The sequence below is a fragment of the Schistocerca gregaria genome, chromosome 1 (genome assembly GCF_023897955.1).
Source record: "Schistocerca gregaria isolate iqSchGreg1 chromosome 1, iqSchGreg1.2, whole genome shotgun sequence".
NCBI lineage: Eukaryota > Metazoa > Arthropoda > Insecta > Orthoptera > Acrididae > Schistocerca > Schistocerca gregaria.
The window spans coordinates 838,740,502-838,759,884 of record NC_064920.1 but is presented as its reverse complement, the minus strand read 5'-3'; the positions used below and the strand labels follow the sequence as shown (position 1 = coordinate 838,759,884).

At 42.4% G+C, this 19,383-nt stretch overlaps 1 protein-coding gene across 2 annotated transcripts in view; it reads left to right on the top strand.

The window, feature by feature from the left end:
- Positions 1–19,383, top strand: part of LOC126272328 (clustered mitochondria protein homolog) — a 352,199-nt gene that overhangs the window by 214,491 nt on the left and 118,325 nt on the right. The gene's annotated exons all lie outside the window — the stretch shown is intronic.

The window sequence follows — 19,383 nt, the reverse complement described above, 5'->3', positions numbered from 1 at the left end:
CTGGAGACAGCGTCTGACGTAAAATACCTAGGCGTAATTATCCAGAGCGACCTCAAGTGGAATTACCATATAAAACATAGTGGGAAAAGCAGATACCAGACTCGGATTTATTGGAAGAATCTTCAGGAAATATAACTCATCCACGAAGGAAGTGGCTTATAAGGCGCTTGTCCGCTCGATTCTTGAGTATTGTTCATCTATCTGGGATCCCTATCAGGTAGGACTGATAGGAGAGGTAGAGAAGATCAAACAGAGAGGCGCGTTTCGTCACGGGATCGTTTAGCTGGCGAGAGTGTGTTAAGGAGTTGCTAAACAAACTCCTCTGGCAGACGTTACAGGAGAAGAGTTGAGCATCACGGAGAGATTTACTATTGAAATTCCGGGACAGCAGTTTTCAGAAGGGGTCGGACAACGTATTACTTCCACCTTAAATACTCCTACAACTCGCGTATTGACCACCAGCAGAAAATTGTTGAGACTTACCGACAACAGTTCTTCCCACGCACTATTTGCGAGTGGAACAGGGTTGGAGGGTCAGATAGTGGTACCGGAAGTACCCTCCGCCACACACCATTAGGTGGCTTGCGGAGTAAGATGTAGATGTGCCAAAGAGGAAAACAAAGAAAACGGAAGAACAGCTGCAAGGAGGAAATAATAACTAGGAAAACATATAAAATACAGATTGGCAATAGCAAGAGAAGCACTCTGGAGAAGAGGTATTTGTTAATATCTAACATAAATTTAAACGTTGTTTGGGGTGTAGCCGTGTATGGAAGTGAAACGTTGACAGTACGTAGCTCAGACAGAAGCTTTTGAAATGAGGTGCTGTAGAAGAATGCTGTAGGTTAAATAGGTCAATCTAATGAGAAAGCAAGTGCAACTGAATCGAACTGGGAAATAAAGAAATTAATGACACAGTTTGACTAAGATAAGCGACAAGTTGATGGAACAAAACTTGGGGCATCAAAGAATTGTCAATTGCGAAACGGAAGGAGAAGTGGAGGGTAAAAATTGTAGAGGGAGACACAGACTTGAAAGCGGTAAGCACGTGCAAATGGATGCGGTAGTTACGCAGAGAAGAGGCGGCGTACAAGATATAGACTAGCGTGAAGAGTTGTATCAAACCAGTCTTCGGACTGAGGACCGCAACAACAAATCGATTATTTAGGTGCCTGCTTATTTACGCATATTTCTCTTGCTCTTCAGTGAGTCGAGCTTCTTGAAGTAAAAGCTCCAGTTGTGGAAAGTGTTACATTACGTAAGACAAGAGGAGGAAAAGTTGGGAAACGTAAAAAAAAAAGAAAGATACTGAAATTTCAGGTAATTACATTTTATATAAAATTGTATGCCCAATATGAAAATCAATCGTACAAAGTAATAAAAAATGCCTGTTAACGAGTGGAGCGAGTTTCTTCTGTATTATGTGCGTGCATGTGGTATGTAGTGTGTGCTGTGTGTTACACATTACAGAGGACTGCTTGCATCGGGAGCCGAACAGGAGTTGCCCGTGAGCGATTGCGAACTCTGCGAGGCGACTGCGGCGAGGAATGCGACCAGACCAAATCGATGGCCTCGGAGCGTCTCGCACGGCGAAGTCGCGGGGGGAAACACAGACAAAGGGGCTCTTTCCCAGCCTCGGGCCCCACATTTGCGGTGTGGTTTATGGCGGAGCGCGCTAGCCACTCTTATCTGCTGCTGCTGTCTCTTCAGTTCCACACTGTTATCGAGATAAGAAGCGTTCCAGTGTAGTCTGGCGGCGCAACGTCTCTAATGCTTCATACAGTAAAGTCGCAGGCTCGACTCCCAACAGGCCGGCGTTGTTTATCGCTATCTTTCGACGTAGTTCGTGCCACACAGGCACCAACACTAGGGTGGCTATCTGTCCCGATATATCGGGACCGTCATCGTTCTGGACTTTGTCCCGACATCCCGACAAGACCCAATTTTTGTCCCAATTTTGCAAAATACTGTTGAGAGCCCAAATACTGTTAGGAGGTTGGCTCAAGTACTGAAGTAACACCGTCTGTTAGCGCATTAGTATTTGACTGGATGACGCTGTGTGAAACCTCAGATTGGATCATGATTGAAAACACTGGTATATACGTAACTAAAACTGGTGTGAAGATTTCAGACGACTATCGTTTTCAGGAATATGTGTACCTGAAGAGCTTGTAGGAACCTAAGCGCGAATCAGAAGAATGAAAGTCTTAACACACTATTGGGAGAAAGGTGGATTTATTTTCTTAAGGAAACCGAAAATCCTGAGCGTAAATGCCAACTGCTAAAATAATGCGAGTATTTGGTTTTTATTCTCTCACACAATGCCACTGTGGAAAGAGTATGTTCGCTGATGTCGGTTCAGTGGACTGCTGCGAGGGACTACGGATCAATCTTACAGTGCCAGTTTGACTACAAGCTGACTTGCATGGAGTGTTATAAATACGTAACAGGGAGAGAAGACTTCCTGAAAAAGGCGAAATCTTCCAAAAAATAATGTACCAACTACTTCTGCCGCAACACGTTCGATGAAATTGTCTTATAATCAAAAAGTAAACTACATTAAATAAATTTTTGACTTAATTTCCACACCCGCATCTCAGTAACGAGGACGCAGCTAGATATGACAATCCTAACCAGCGCTCTAGATAGACCCTTGTATTGCTCAGAGGTTCCAGACAATCGCGAAGTCGACTTGAAGACAGAAATGTAAGAAAGACAGATGCATGGAGGTAGTGTTGTGACCAATCTGTGGTCAATACGGTGATATTGTGAAGCAACTCAGGTAATTTGTATGGGGATCGTTGAAAGTGAGAGAGTTGTTCTCGTAAGAGCTCGTTGCATTAATGTAGAGCAACATATCTGGTGACAATACAATTATGCTACCTGAATTGTATATTAAACGTAAACATCATAAGAAAACGCGGGAAAACAGCTTCCATTGCTAAAATCTACGAATAAAACATATGGATCTACTATCAATATGACGTTGTGCCACCTGCCACCTATGGCTGACGAGTAGGTATAGAGCTAAAGTGGCAGTAACTTTTTAAACTATGTGATGAAAAATCTCTGCAGATCCCTACGCAATGCTGAACTGACTACATGTTAGGTGAGGCGGACCCGCCATTAAAACAGGAGTCGGGGTAATTGTGTTGCCAGTAGAGAAGCAATAATAGCAGAATGGGTCAGTCCAACGTGGCCTGGTCATGAAATGTCACTTGAGTAACAAATTTGTCAGATACATTTGAACACTACTAAGGCTGCCCACATAGTCAATTGGTGATGTGACCATGAAGTGTGAACAGCTGAATCAAGACTCAGCTGACGACAAATAATGACAGAGAGGGGCGGTAGAGATTTGTGGAGAATGGTTGTAAAATCTCATATGAAACCAGCAGAAGAAATCACTCGTGAGTTCCAATGTGCTATCAACATCCAGCCATCACAATGACTGTGCGTTAGGATTTACAAAGAATGGGTAAAACGGTCCACCAGTTCTGTAGTCAGTGCTACAAAAAAGTGATGTGGATTGATGAGTCACACTTTGTGTCGCAGTCCGATGGAAGAACGGCGAATGCGTGGAGAACATTACCTGCCATCATGTGATGTGCCGGAAACGCAGTAAAGACGTTGTGGTGTTACGGTATAAAGTAAGGTCCCCATAGACCACTTCAGAAAACTCTAAATGCGGAAGGATATGAATACTTTTATACCACTGTGCGTTTGAGGAACGATTCGAAGGCGATGATTGTGTCACCATGACAATGCATCCTTTCATAAATCAGCATCTGTGACTAAAAGTTTGTAGAAATAACGTTTCTGAAGAGACTGGATTGTCCAGAGAGCCGTCCTGAGCCCAATGTCGGATTAGCTGAACGTAGACTTTGCTCCAGACATCAGCGTGTATCCTTAGTACCTTCCCTGGTTTCGGCTTGAGGAAGAGTGGGCTACCATTCCTTTGAAGGAAGACATTCAGACATTTCATCAGAGCTGAAGCCGTCATAAAGGTGGAAGATGGACCACCCCATATTAATGTTCACTTATAGAGGTAGAGATAGTTTTGAACCGGTAGGGTTTGTTTGTGTTTTTTCAGGTGGTGCCCCACATCTCGCAAGCATTTGAAAAAAAAATTGTATTTCAAAATCGACAAAAACTGCTGATGAAATAATTCATTTGCTAACGATTTAGATTTTCGTAAAATATTCAGGTATCATAAAATTAATTATAATAGTATTGCGGTGCCGTCAAATAAAATAAACTATCTTGCGTAAGCAGTTAAACAAGCATCGTATACTGTAACGTTTTCTACATTTTCGTGTGAAGTTAATCAGCATCCTGACCTCCACTTAAATACTGAGTCAGAAAGTAAAATGCCTCCACACGAGAAAGTGGATCGTGGTAATTAGACAGTATATGAATATAGTTTAACTGTTGACACTGGATGACTTTTATTTGACGTCATAGTAAGAACATCGTGATGTAGGCCAGTATAAATAATTTGGTAATACCTGAATTTTTTAAGAAAATCGGAACCGGTAGAACTATTTTATCAGCAGCTCTTATCAGTTTTGAAATATGACATTTTTGAAAAAAACGCTGCTGACTGTAAACAGATGACGCAACTTGCATAACTGCTGGCCTGTATGCTTTCCGTGCATCGGTGCGCGACGTACTGTTTTTCCCGGCCGCTTCTTTTCCGAGTCTGCCTCCTGCGCCACGGTCGTGTCGCGACCTCCCGACCCTTGGCAGTGCGATATACGCAGCGCGGCGGTTTCCATGGACACCGGCCGCCGACCACGCCCACGGCGTCGCTAGGTTTCCATATAGCTCCCTGGAGATCCAAACGATGCTGCATGTTACGTGTCATTAGTGAAGTGCATACCTTTGTGTTCAGCGCAGCGATGTTGATTTATCTACCCATATGCTGAAACATGGAATGATCTGTTTTAAAGCCATTCGAGAACTCTTAAAAAGAGGGTTACGGAGATACGAAGCATTATGATGGGTAATTTGCTAATTGAGGGGAATTGTCTTACTTCGATCCCGATGTACGCCAATATGCTTTTCTTACGTGTTAATGCATAATGAGATTGTCTTATACGCTACTCTTATATATCAACGTGAAATGGTTCAAATGACTTTGAGCACTATGGGACTTCACATCTGAGGTCATCAGTCCCCTAGGACTCAGAACTACTTAAACCTAACTAACGTAAGGACATCACACACTCCCGTGCCCGAGGTAGAATTCGAACCTGCGACCGTAGCGGCCTCGTGCGGTTCCAGACTGAAGCGCCTAGAACCGCTCGGCCACAGTGACAGGCCTATATCAGCATAAGCCGTCTTTGACTGTTGGGGATGACACTCGATGCAATAGTGTCTCCCTTGTGTGTCTGTTGTTGAAATACGATACCTATAGCTGCGTCCTTCGCGGGATATCAGAATGTTACTTACTGATTTGTGTAAACACTGGGTGGTCGTGTTCTTTGTACCTGTGACAGGAATGCCTGGCCTCACTGCAGAACTCTCTCTCTCTCTCTCTCTCTCTCTCTCTCTCTCTCTCTCTCTCTTTCATGACGTTCGTCCCGCCGATGATTGATGATACGACAAATGCTTAATACATCTGTGTCCTACTCGTGAGACTCCAGATTATCTCCAATTAATGTACCAGCTAATTGAAAAATATAACTATGTACAGCCCCATCGCTTGTGTGCCTCTACGTACGATTCCACTGAGCGGCTACTCCTGGCAGCTAATGCAGTTTTTTCCGGTGAATGTAAATAAAATACCTTTTTTATATGGAGATTAGACTATCGCATTCGCTGTAGCTTAAGATACGGTGATCTACCGCAATAATGGAAAATTGTACTGAAATGCAGGTTTATCTGCAACGAATTGACGCATGGTGCAGGGAATGGCAGTTGAATCTCAATGTAGACAAGTGTAATGTGCTGCGAACACACAAAAAGAAAAGTCCCTTATCATTTAGCTACAATATAGCAGATCAGCAACGGGAAGCAGTTAATTCCATAAATTATTTGGGAGTAGGCATTAGGAGTGATTTAAAATGGAATGACCATATAAAATTAATCGTCGGTAAAGCAGATGCCAGACTGAGATTCATTGGAAGAATCCTAAGGAAATGCGGTCCGAAAACAAAGAAAGTAGGTTACAGTACACTTGTTCGCCCAGTGCTTGAATACTGCTCACCGGTGTGGGATCCGTACCAGATAGGGTTGATGGAAAAGATCCAACGGAGAGCAGCGCGCTTCGTTACAGGATCATTTAGTAATCGCGAAAGCGTTACGGAAATGATAAACTCCAGTGGAAAAGTGCGAGAGAGACGCTCAGTAGCTCGGTACGGGCTTTTGTTGAAGTTTCGAGAACATACCTTCATCGAGGAGTCAAGCAGTATATTACTCCCTCCTACGTAGGTCTCACGAAGAGACCATGAGGATGAAATCAGAGAAATTAGACCCCACACAGAGGCATACCGACAATCTTTAAGCAATTCGAGACTAGAACAGAAGGGAGAACCGATAGAGGTACCGAGGTACCCTCCGACACACACAGTCAAGTGGCTTGCTGAGTATGGATGTAGATGTAAAGGACAAAATTACATTGAGGTGACAACAGCCACGTGGTAACGATACGCACATATACAGATGGCTGCAATATCGCGTACAGAAAGTAAAAACGGGCAGTGCGTTGATGAAGCTGTGATTTTTACTCAGGTGATTATGGCCTCACGACGAGATTTAACAGACATTGAACTTGGAACAGCTGTTTCAGCTACACGCATAGGACATTCCATTTCGGAAATCGTTCGGGAATTCAGTATTCCGAGATCCACAGTGTCAAGGACGTGCCGAGAATACTATATATGAGGCAGTACCTCCAACGGCCTTCGCCACCTGTGTTAACAAAGAGTTGTCAATGTTAGCAGACAAGCAACACTGCGTGAAATAACCACAGAAATGAATGTGGGACGTACGACGAACGTATCCGACAGGTCAGTGCGACGAAGTTCGGCGCTAGTTGGCTATGGCAGCAGACGACCGGCGCGAGTGCCTTTGCTGGCAGCATGATCTCGCCTGCAGCTTTTCTCCTGGGCTCGTGACCATTTCGGTTGGACGCTAGACAATTTGAAAATCGTGTCCAGGTCAGATGATTCCAGATTTCCGTTCTTAAGAGCCAATCACAGGCTTAGTGTGTGACGCAGACCCCACGAAACCATGGATATGAGTTGTGAATAAGGCACTGTGCATCTGGTGGCGGCTCCAAAATGGTGCGCGCTGTTTTTACCTGGAATGAACAGATCACTGACTGGAAATGGTTATGTTGTGATGCTTGGAGACCATTTTCAGCCATTCATGGACTTCATGTTACCAAACAATGATGTCATTTTTATTGATGACAAAGCGCACCTCCAAACATTCGGGACAATTCGAGCGAATGACTTGGTCACCCAAATAGCCCGACATGAATCCCATCGAACGTTTGTAGGACATAATCGTGACATCAGTTCGTGCATATAATCTACACCAGCAACACTTCAGCCTTTCGGGACGGGTACGGAGGTATCCCATAACACCGACATCTCATTGTCTATACACCTCCAAATGTGGCTTGATTGTTCGTTGGAGAACTATTAGAACGCAATTTCATAGCGATGGGCATAAGATTTTTGTCATAGAACAGGACTTTCACATTTAGAAGTGCATTGCATTTATGAAATATGCCAAGAGGCACTGTGATCCTAATTTCATACTGTAAGCTTCCAAATAACTAACTGAGCCCGTCAATTGTCATGTTGAAAGTTCCCGCAGATTAAAACTGTGTGCCAGACCGGGACTCGAATATGGGACTTGACGTTGAGATGGTAGTGGAAGACAAGGTCTTATCATTTACAACTTGCCGATGCCTAATAAAGAATTGCTGTGTTCACCTTATCCTTGAGCTTGACGAGATTCTTGCCTATAATACAACAGTCTGCGATATTTCAAGGAGTCGAGAAGAAAACTAACCTTCGAAAATATGTCGATGGGACTTTCGTAGAGAAGCGTTTCCCTATCAGCTGCCGGGTTACGTTTCGTCACTAGACATGCAATCACATAAAATTTGCTTCTGCAGTACCTTTTAGGCGTTCCTCATAAATCCTTTTTCTTCGCCCCTTCACGGCAGATATCTCTGTCATGCGTTTATGGCACAAATTTACGTCCAGTTCTGATATTTCCAATAAACATCTAAAAGTTTCCCAATCACAGTTCATAGCCCTATACCACCCCTTATTTGTCTGTTTTTCGACTGCGCAACTCTGTTTACGTGGAGTTTCTATCAAGATACAGATCAAGATACAGTACCTGCTTGTATCCGACCATACTTTTAACTCCTAAAAGACTTGTTTTATGCACGTCTCTAATAAGCTCAAAATTGTTCTCTTTTTCGTAGCTGAGATTCCATTATCTTATCCGATTTTATTTAGCTTGAATCCTCTTTAAATTTTTCCCTCAATTACTGCTAATACCTTTTTTACAACGGGAGTATTAGAGGCAGAGAAAAGCTATTTCGACGATTGTTGGCTATTGAATCATATGTAGCCCAGCAGGACGACTTGTATTAAGAATCGCAGTGGCTGAACACTAGCGTTTAACGCTTTTTCCAGAAAATATGTCGTCTAACATTTTACAAAGAGGGCCGGATAAATGAAAAACTGACGAGCGCGGACCGCATCATCATTCATGGAACGAAAGCTCTGGAAAAATAAAGACAAGAACGTAAGCTCAGAATCCCGTGGTAATCTTGAGTTAGTGGTTGCAATGCATAAAAAGCAAGGGCAACCAACTTTAGTTATTACAAAAGTTATCAAAGAAGGCAACGTTAAGAAAAATATGCTCTAGTGCGCACATATCAGAATCTCTCAAACTAAAAAGCAAAAAACCTTTGTGACATTTGTAAAACTGAATTTGGCCTTGTACGGATCATCAATGTTCGATTCGGTATTGCTGCATCCAGTCAAGAGAATTGGTTTCAAATGTACATTAATCAATCTCGCTCGATGTGCTAGATCACGTTTGAAAATGTTTGCTCGCAGACATAAGTTGTTCCAATTACTGACGACATACTAGCGAAAAATTTCTTCAGTTTCAGAAACCCCGTATCAGGCAAGCAATCATAAAATTGAACAAATTTCCCTTTTCTGTGCTTTTCTCTCGACAAGGCATTTGCTTGTAAATCAATCAGCTCCAGCTGTAGTTTAACTGGTACATCTTCAAGATTACAATCAGATGGATTCTGGAACAGAAACCTCTCGCAAAATGCCTCTTAAGGAACAAATAATTATTTTTCGCAAAATCAAGCTTGACGTCTTCAGAAATTGCAGCACAAAACACTTAGAAATGAGGATGAAAAAGGTTTTCTCCTTCCAGCTGTTCTTCAAACAATAACAGCTCTCTCGGAAATGTGTTGATTATGTAGAGATCGCGGTAGGGGTTATCCTTTCCCTGAAGTTTCGAATTCGGTTCATTCAAGTGGAATGTGATGTCGACCAAATTGACAATTTCGGCAGCCAGGCAGGATCTGACAGCTGTGGATCAGCTCTCTTCTTGATCGAGAAAAACACATTTCGTTTCAGAGTCGTAAAAACAATACAGGATTTTACAGTAGCTGAGTCACCTCACTGCTGCGTGATAAGACAAATCACGAAGCTCGAAACCAATTTCTTCATAAAAAAAGAAAAAAATAGCGATGAACTGAAGGCGTTTGGGCATGTCGCTGAATGAATTTTATACGGCGTAATACGAGGAAAGGGCCCGTGAACGGTATTTGTAACGTCGATTTGACAGAATCTGCACGCAACGTGATATGTGAAGACATCTGTAGAGCCTTGAGCACAAAGATATCCGGTTCCGTATGTCCGGATGCCGGCAAAAGGCGAAATGTAGAGATGAAACTCGTGGCTTGCTGTAGTAGAAACGAAGGTTCTCGTGACAGTTGGCCACGTTGTTGCTTTCAAAATTACGAGGAGATTCCGAGTGGTTCAAGATACGCGAATTATGCTGCCGAAGCTCCAAAGTCAGGATTGACGCCTGCACGTAATCCTAGCAACACTAGGAGTAGAGCGGATACTCCTCGTGTTCCAAACGTTTTATCAAGAAAATTTGAGGTCCGTCAGGGGGCCGGATGAACTGAAGTCGCGGTCCGCATCCGGTCTGCGGGCCGTAGTTTGGTGACCCTGCTGTGGGATGTTAAAAATGGTGCACTAGTTCACGTAGGCGAAGTGAGGGAGATTGCGAATGTAGCCACTAAGTCATAGAAAGAAACGGTTGCATAACTTAATTTGGATAGCCAGACAAGGGCTTGTGGCCCATTCCTTACGAGTAAGAATCTAGTGTCATGATCACTGCACCAGTGTCTGATCTAGAGAAAGCTCTTAATTAGTGGCGCCCAGCTGTTACTTGAATCGGTCACTGTGATTACGCGTGCAGCTATTCAGACACAGCAGCTTGCCCCCAGACCAGTCCTTTCACCACCTTCTTTCTTTTCTTCTCGCATAGAATAGGCTCTCGTTTAACTCGTGACAGTTCCATTCAGCAGGTATAAAATAGCGTCCGCGCAGTCTGTGGTGGCAAATGTCATTTGGCAGCCACTGTGGTGACACCACTTGGAGAAGACAAGCGGCCGTTAGACAGACAGTCTCATTGGCAGTTACTCGTTGTGGCAGAGTTCGTTAGGGTTTACGAGAAACGAGGACAAGGGACCGTCACGGGACAATAAATTGCAGCACAGCCCTGTCTAGGAGCGGAGGAGTGCTGCTATGTTTTCAAAGAAAATGAGCCATTATGTTACTCTTTTTCCTGACTGACGAAAATTGTGAAGCGGACCACTCCTCTAACCCGGTCCTAAGTAATTTACGTCTAAACGTAAAGTATGTTTACAGATTTTGTGCTGTTTGGAGGAGGAGGAGAAGAAGAAGAAATAATGCGTTGCAAGATTGACGTTTCGAGTCTTGCCATGAGAAATACTCGGAAGTATCGTCTAGTAGGAGTATGGCTGTCTCACTCGCGCCGCGTATGTGCTGCACACTCTTAATGTAGCTGTAATGAAACCTGCTGCCAGAATTCCCAGAGTCAGGAAATACAGCCATATATACTGTTTTACCTTTCATCCGTGACAGGCGTGCTGTAGTGCCTAATTCTTCTTAATCGCCCTAAATACTTCATGGACACTGATGGACAAAGTTGCGTTTGGCAGTCGGCATCAAACATCTTTGACAAACGCGACGTGTAAGCTTCACTGTTACTTCCGCTGACGTTTATAATATGCGACGTGTCCAGTTATTGCTCAAGAGTGGCCAACGCTAAATAGCCATAGTCCACCAAGTTAGTGAAGTGCATCTGCATCTCAGAAGCAACTCAGTCCGTTCAGTAAAAGCGTGGTCGGCATTACACACACATGGTTGTTTCACAACCACAGAGGGAAGCTTTGTCCTTCGTCAGTGTCCATAAAGCATTAGTTTTCTTTGAATTCTTGTCTGAGATGCACAAGAAGAGATATGAGTGAAACTTATGCGTCGCGTTTATCAAAGATCTTTGATCCCGACTGTCAAACGTTGGTTCATCGGCAGAAATCTTTTTGAAAATGTATTGTCTTACATCAAAAAGGTGTGTGTGTGTGACATATGTTCTGCTTATCGAATTATGTTACCTCAAAACAGATGAACTATTAATTTATTTTCCGACTACAAAGTATTATATTGCGTAGAGTTACTGAAGGATATTTAGACAATGTCTGAAGCGAGCAGTGTAAATCTGTGTTAAAACCACAGAGACGAAAATCGTTTGGTAAAACAGTATCTGCCTTTACACACGTTATCATATGGATGTGTAATCGAAGCGAATTAATATAAAGGCGCCCACTTTTGGATATCGTGTCCGCGGAAAACGACCGCTAAACACAGACCATGTTGTAATTGACCGATGAGAGTACAAATGTTAGCGAACTTGGCACTGTGGCGGCTTCCTCTCGACCAGTGAAGCAGTGACCTGGCTCACGGAATGTGTACTTCATTTGGATGTGGCAGATGGCGGCACTGGAGACCCGCTCTCACGCAACTTCGCGTGTAGCTGACAACTTTCCCCTTAATAACCATCGCTTGGTCTTCTTCCTACTGCGTTACACAATCGCGATCTCTGTTACATTTATACATTAAAGTTCTAAGAGCATACAGAGTCAACCCTAAAACTACAGACAAAATTTCGCAAGTTGTTCAGGGTTATTTTCTGAGTTATTTTGGCACCAAAATGGAAAAATTCTCTTGTACTAGCACAAAAAAAGTGAGAATGTCCTGGACAGATTTAAGGATCTAAAAGAAGAGAACTATAGTAGCTTTTCGACGTATCTGGCGGCTTCAAAGACATTTACTTCAAAACATCTTGACATATTAGCGCTTTTTTTTGGTTAGTATTAGTACTCGTGTAATATAATGCGTCGTGACAAGTAAAAAGTAACATGATACACCGTGTCATTCCCCTAGGTACAAATGTAAACCTAGAAATTTTACCTCCCAGAGAACTTTAATTAGTATTACGTGTTCGCTCTTTCAGCCATATGATATTAAACATTGTTTACTACGACTCCCGAGTCTGCAGAATCGTCAGTCTATAAATTGCAAGATGCAGGTGTGCAAACACCTATAGTTAAGAGTGTGCGTTGGGAAACTAGGGTTAACTCGTAAAAGCGCAAATATATCAAGAGGTTTTGAATTAAATTCCTTGAAGCTACCAGACAGTCGAAAAGCTAGTTCTCTTCTTTTACATCCCTAACTCTGCCAGGACATATTAGCTTTTCTGTGCTATGCAAGGAGGATTTTTCATTCTGGTTCCTAGGTTTTAGTCTATCGTAAATTTGACCATAGGCCACCATAGTCGACAACCGATATAAACTTTTTGGCTCGGGCTACTACCGATTCGGTATAGGATGGTCTATCGCACCATATTGCTTATATCGTGGCAGTGGATAAAGCTTCCACGAAGCAACATGACGACCATTAATTACATGTATTTGTGTACCTTCTTACAAATTTTGAATTAGTCCGCATAATTTTGAATTATAGAAGTGGACGCGTAAAAAAACTTACGTAAATTCCGGATGAAGCTAGATTTTTGAAAGCGAATTTTCAACTTAGCCGTAAGAATGTATTTATTTATATAAGATTAAAACGTTTCCGCACGATGAGTTCACGCATTTAGGTCCACTTTAAACCATCGTATCTCGAACGAAGGCTGAATAATTGGATGAAAGAAAATCGAGCTAAACCAAATACTTCTTCCTGCATAGGAACCGAGCAGAGAGACAGCCCCCACCCCAACAACGATTCTGAGCGCTATATTCTCAAACATCTTCGTTAGAGCGCTTGCGCGCTGTAGCGATACGGTGGTATGCGGTGCGTAGTCACAGAGTAGTAATATAATTATGATTTATTTGCTGTGTTACCCACTATCTTTGTTTCTGTGAAAATATCTTTAAAACAGTAAAAGTATATAGTATGCAATCACCAAAACGTACAACGCTTGACTGAGATAAAAAAAGTACTGTGACGTGGTTGCCCTCGGTGCGGGATCAACACAAGACAGCTCATGTACGTCATGTGTCGCTCTTCCACTGCATTCAGTGATACCAACCACTTGGTTCAGCAGTATACCTGTCCATCACGACAGGATCCAGCAGCACTGAACGCAAGCTGGAGAGTTAAGAGTAAAGAGGGTATTATTGTTTAAACAGCAGATAACCGTGAATGGAACAGCCTACAGATGCTCACGGCAGTAACACACGAGATGCTCGTTCCCAGCCGCTGGGCCATATCACTCTGCCCTTTGTTAAAGTTGCTTGTCAGTGAAATTCCCCATTTGTGGTCCTTATCGTCCCATCTGATATCCTCACACCCCCCACCCCATTCGTCTCTGATCCACTCACTGTGTATACTTCCCTCACTGCATCAAGTGCTCAACCCCACCAGGCGGCATTCAGCCTCGCGAAGGAGGAACGGAATGTAGAAGGGAGGAAAAGGGTGAGGTTAAGAAAGGAAAAGGAGTGAGGTAAAGGAACAGAGAACTGGAGGAGGAGGAGGAAGAAGAAGAAGAAGAAATCTTTTGCCAGGCAGTGATGACAGCGGCGGTGGATGTGTATCAGAAATAGTTTCGCTGATTTTAAGGTATTTTACAGAAAATAAAACCAGTTTGCCGCTGTCACCCAGAACTTAGATGGCGTTAATGCAGTAGTGGTATTAAATTTCACATCTTTGTGACAGGTATCTGCATATTTCGATATTTTCTGTGGAGAACCGTATTGGCAAATGAGCTCACGAAACTTCCTGAAATATTGATATTTCGGATCTGTTATTAGGACCCGTTCGAGGTTGCCTTCACTCTTTATGACTGCTGAATGTCTTAAGGTCCTGCAGCGTTGGCAGAATTGGATTAACGTTACATTCTTTATTACGCCCCCACTCATCCGCAATGGCTGAGGCATCAATTTCGAAATACAGCTAGAATTTTGTAAATCAGGAAAAAATTATTACTATACTTCTTTATAGTACTCAAATACTTTCATAAATTTGCTCGTTACTTGTTTGGGTTGCTTATTTGACTGTTAAAATACAGTGAAAGGATGGCACGTGGATTACATTTCACTTGTTCTCCACAATTACCTTGCTGTTTGCTATCAAATCAGTAGCACGATTTTCTTATATGAGAAAAGACTAGCCATATTTATAAGGAAAAAATTTTGCTTTAAGTTCTTCGCTTACGCTAATGATGAATATCACCACGGTATTTTTTACTGGTGTGTGTTTACCTCCATGCACGAAACTGTACACTAGAGGGAAAGAACGGAGGAAAACATCCTAAGATCATGACATTTATATATACCCCCACAGCGGTAGAAGTAAAATAATAAGTATCAGGCTGGTTCTACCAAATCGCAATAAAAAAAATCGCTGAAGCTAGTATAATCTGAACTAAGGGCTTAAGTCTTAGAACCTGAGTCAAGGCTTTTCACCGTATGACCTTCTACAATCAAGCTTTTGTTTCAAACTTCTGTTAAATGCAAATTTAAGCGAATGGCATAAACCACAGATTTTATGCGACTGTTGCTGTTTCCATTTCTGACATTTTTTTCACCGGTCTCTTAGTAAGCCATTGTTGCTATTACCCATGTATGCTTGAACTACATATCACTAAAACTTTCTTTTCCGTTAGCAGAATACTGGCGTTCCATATGGTTGGATATGTGTGGAAGCGACTACGATAAATCAATCATGAGGCGAAACAACTGTATATCTTGCACTGGGGAAATAATCAACACGATGTCACGTCATTCTGTTTCCGCATATGTGCACGATCCAAGTACGCAGATAAACTGCTTAATTCGGTGTGAAAGAAGATCGGCCAGTAACATACAGTCTAGATATTTTTCTTTAAATTGTGATACACTATTACAGCGACATTAAGCGATAACTTGACGATGTGGATCCAGACATTTTTTTCCCGGTCGGTATACGCTACACAAGACCCTCTACACTGTAGCTCTGCCTTTCGCGGGCAAGTACTTCCAAGTTTCGCAGGAGAGCTTCTGTGAAGTTTGGAAGGTAGGAGACGGGATACTGGCAGAAACGAAGCTGTGAGGACGGTTTCGTGCGTCGTGCTTGGGTAGCTCAGATAGTAGAGTACTTCCCCGCAAAAGGTAAAGGTCCCGATTTCGAGTCTCGGTCCGACATCAAGTTTTAATCAGCCAGGAAGTTTCATGTCAGGACACACTCCGCTGCAGAGCAAAATCTCTTTCTAGCATAGCACTGTATATTAACATCACTGTTGTGCGTTATTTTCTTTGTATTTTAAAGCTGACATTGTTAAAGTGAACTGCATCTTGCACAAGGTGCGCTGTTCTTTAACGTGATTGGCATAATTAAATCGTAAATCAAAAACCGATAACTTCTGTACGCCTCGATAGTTGAGTGGTCAGCGCGACGGAATGCCATGCTAAGGGATCCGGGTTCGATTCCCGGCTGGGTTGATTTTCTCCGCTCAGGGACTGGGTGTTGTGTTGTCTTGTCTTCATCAGTCATCCCCATCGACACGCTAGTCGCCAAACTGGCGTCAACTCAAAAAAAAACTTGCACTAGGCGACGGGTCTACCCGGCAGGAGGCTCTAGCCACACAATTGATTTCATTTCGTAATAATTTTAAGTTGCTTAGGTTTATTCATTTTGATGTATGTAGTTATCTACAGATTGTCAATAAGAGAATATTATTAAACCAGTAATGAATGTATATGTGCCTTACAAATTACATACTCATATTACTTCCTATTTTTGCGTAAAATAATGTTTCTGAACAAAATTTCAAAACACATTGGGCAGATGTGTTCACCTTCCTACTGGTCATATCTGACCTTCAACATCCCACGAGTAGGAAATCTTTCGTTGCCACTTCAATGTACAATCTACGCGCTCGTGCATTCGGTGGCTGGAGTGGGTCACAGAGTGACAAACAAACGGTGCGCTCAGAAGTTTAAAAGCTGTACTTCCAGCAGGTTTTAACTGCGTACTACAAGAATTATGCACCAATCTTCGCCCAGGATCATTTCCTTTGTGTTTGTGTGTGTGGGGGGGGGGGGAGGGGGGGGGTTTATCCTGAAAATGTGGGATCAAGTTGTTGATGTTTCCTTCTAAATTTAATAACGCCAGATTACAGATTAAATCATGTGCAGGCGACAATAGTCATGGGACATTAATACCTTCCTCCCCCCCCCCTCTAAAAAAAGTAATCTATTAATACTTTCTCGAGTTTCGCAAAAAAAAACTTTCTAGTTATTTGAGCCGTCTACTCTCTGTAAGACATCGTTTTGAGTGCTTGTAAGGTGAAAAAGTTGCAGCCGTTCTTGTGCCACCGATAAAAAATATTTCTGAAGCTTGTTTCGAAAAGCTTTGCTTATCAGTAGCGATCGTGTCCGTTAATTATCTAAGAATGTCTTAACGGTGCCTTAACATTAGGGAACATTTCATACTTTCGGAAAGAAACAGTATGGTTTAACGACCTGCTTCACACATTTTTGTTCTAGCAGTGGTAACAAGTTGCTTATTCTCTGATGTTTATTCACTACCATGACACTTTTGTTCATTCTAAGAAGGAGAAGAAAAGAAGCAGAAGCAGCAGCAAACTATATTTTTTCCTCGGAGAAACGATGTTTCCATAATATGTGGACTTAAATTTCGTAAACTGCTGTGTGAAATAAAACTATCTGTTGATATACGTCGGTGATTTAGCTTCTAAGCCGCCTTTCGAGCATCGTTCAGCCCTCACGTATCTTCGTAGGCAACGTTCACCTTTGACGTCACTAGCGAAAGGTATTCTGCCTTTTTGGCATTGCGGACGGGTCCCGAGATCATTCGTGTTTCGCGCGCCGTCCGTTACGGATGGATCTCTAGATAATTCTAATTTCTGCACGCTGTCTGTAGATGTCATCTGTTGTGATATATTTTAGTTACTTAGTTTAAGAGTAGATACCAGTCAATGCATCAGACATGACGGCCTAAATGTACTGTTCGCTTATTTAGCGTTTTGACTATTTTTATATTTCAAGTAGTTACTACTTCCTTATTGAAGTTCCCCCTGATCTTAGAGATGGCCCTATTCAGAAAACGAAAGGAAATGAACCAACCTGAAATACTTAGAGAGGCTATTGACGATGATTATACAGATCTTTCTAGAAAGAAAGATGATCCGGATGACAGTGTGAATAAATGTTTGTATTATTCTGATGACGATTTCAGTGACAGTGACATCATTAGACCTGTAAATGAGGGTACTGTGGCAGTGTTTTCAAGTGATTGCAATAATAACGAGTCTATCGTGGAACTCAAACTATTCAAATTAACCTCAGAAAATGAGTACAGTATGACATGTATTAAAACATCAATATTATATTTATCGAGTATGTTACCAAAACATTCTTAGTAAACATAATAAAATCAGATTCTGGAGCAAGAAACGTTTATGGGCAACAAGGCGTTACAGAAAGACGTTAGAGTTCACGATGTTTCAGCTCCATCTAAATTCGAAAGCAACTCCACACAGGTTCTGTAAAGCTTATTTCCAGACGCACAAATTATCCCACATATCGTAGCCAAAGCAACAGTCCCTTAATACTAACGGTACATATATGGCTCCAAAACGAGCCCAGATGAGAATTATTCCAAAACAGATTTTTGGGTGAACCTTTCATGTACTGCCAGTCGTTCTATGCCCATACATACGTCTCTATATTATAATTTTCTACAGAGGTGGGGGGGCTGCATTGTTGTTTGAAAATATTCACTAGATACCAATAAAAACAGTACTAAAATCCAAACTATAATGTAATTCATTCATTAATAAATTTAAAAGAACATTAATTTAGGACATACAGATACCAAACAGTTACGTAAATTGCGACCGTCGGCAAAGAGGTTCATTCAGATTCTTCTTTCGTCGCCAGCTTGGTACATTTCCACTTATCTAACCGCCGTTTTTGTTTGGGCCTTACTGTTTACTGTCCAAATAGATAACTGGTAGTTACCATACACAAGGTTCGATTGAAATAGAGGTACCATACAATATAGCTCGTGCTACCTAGCAAGATACAGAAAAATCCACGTGAGGTCCGATGAGATGGTTAGCACTCCGCAGTCAAGTGAAAATGATTTCGTACCAAAAATGCGCTGTAACAGAATCCCCACTTCACCGTACTGTGGATTTTATACTCGCACCACAATATACGCACTAACCTGATAGCTAAACAATTACCAATAACGTCTATCCCGTAATGTGAGCTCTGTAATGCTTAGCAGGCCACAGGGAAAACACCATCTGCTCATGAGTTTGCGGTAAAACACAGTGACAACAAGCCGTGAATAATCAGCTTAGAGTAGGAAATTCCATTCAGTACGGAATTACTCAAAAGGCCTACGACGTAAAAGTCCCTGGACTCATCCATAATGCTGAACACTAAGCTGCTCCTGTCTACAACGTTCCATTTGAAACATACCATCATGTCCATGTTATACGGGCTTCGTTCTTCTGTGAAGGCACTGACTCAAAATCTCCATCGACTCAACGACAGTAATCATTGCAAATTTCCACGTCAGTCACTGAACACTGATTGCCCTAGCCCCACTTCTCACACACACGTGCCGTTACTTCCTGCCCCACATACAGCCCGCACTTTCTTGCTACCGCTCCACTATCCCTAATGTTGAAAACAACCCGGCTACTGCCACCGTCCTCACAGCGGTGCTTGACAAGCAACCCATCGAGCACCACACCCTATGGATAGGCAAAGACGTG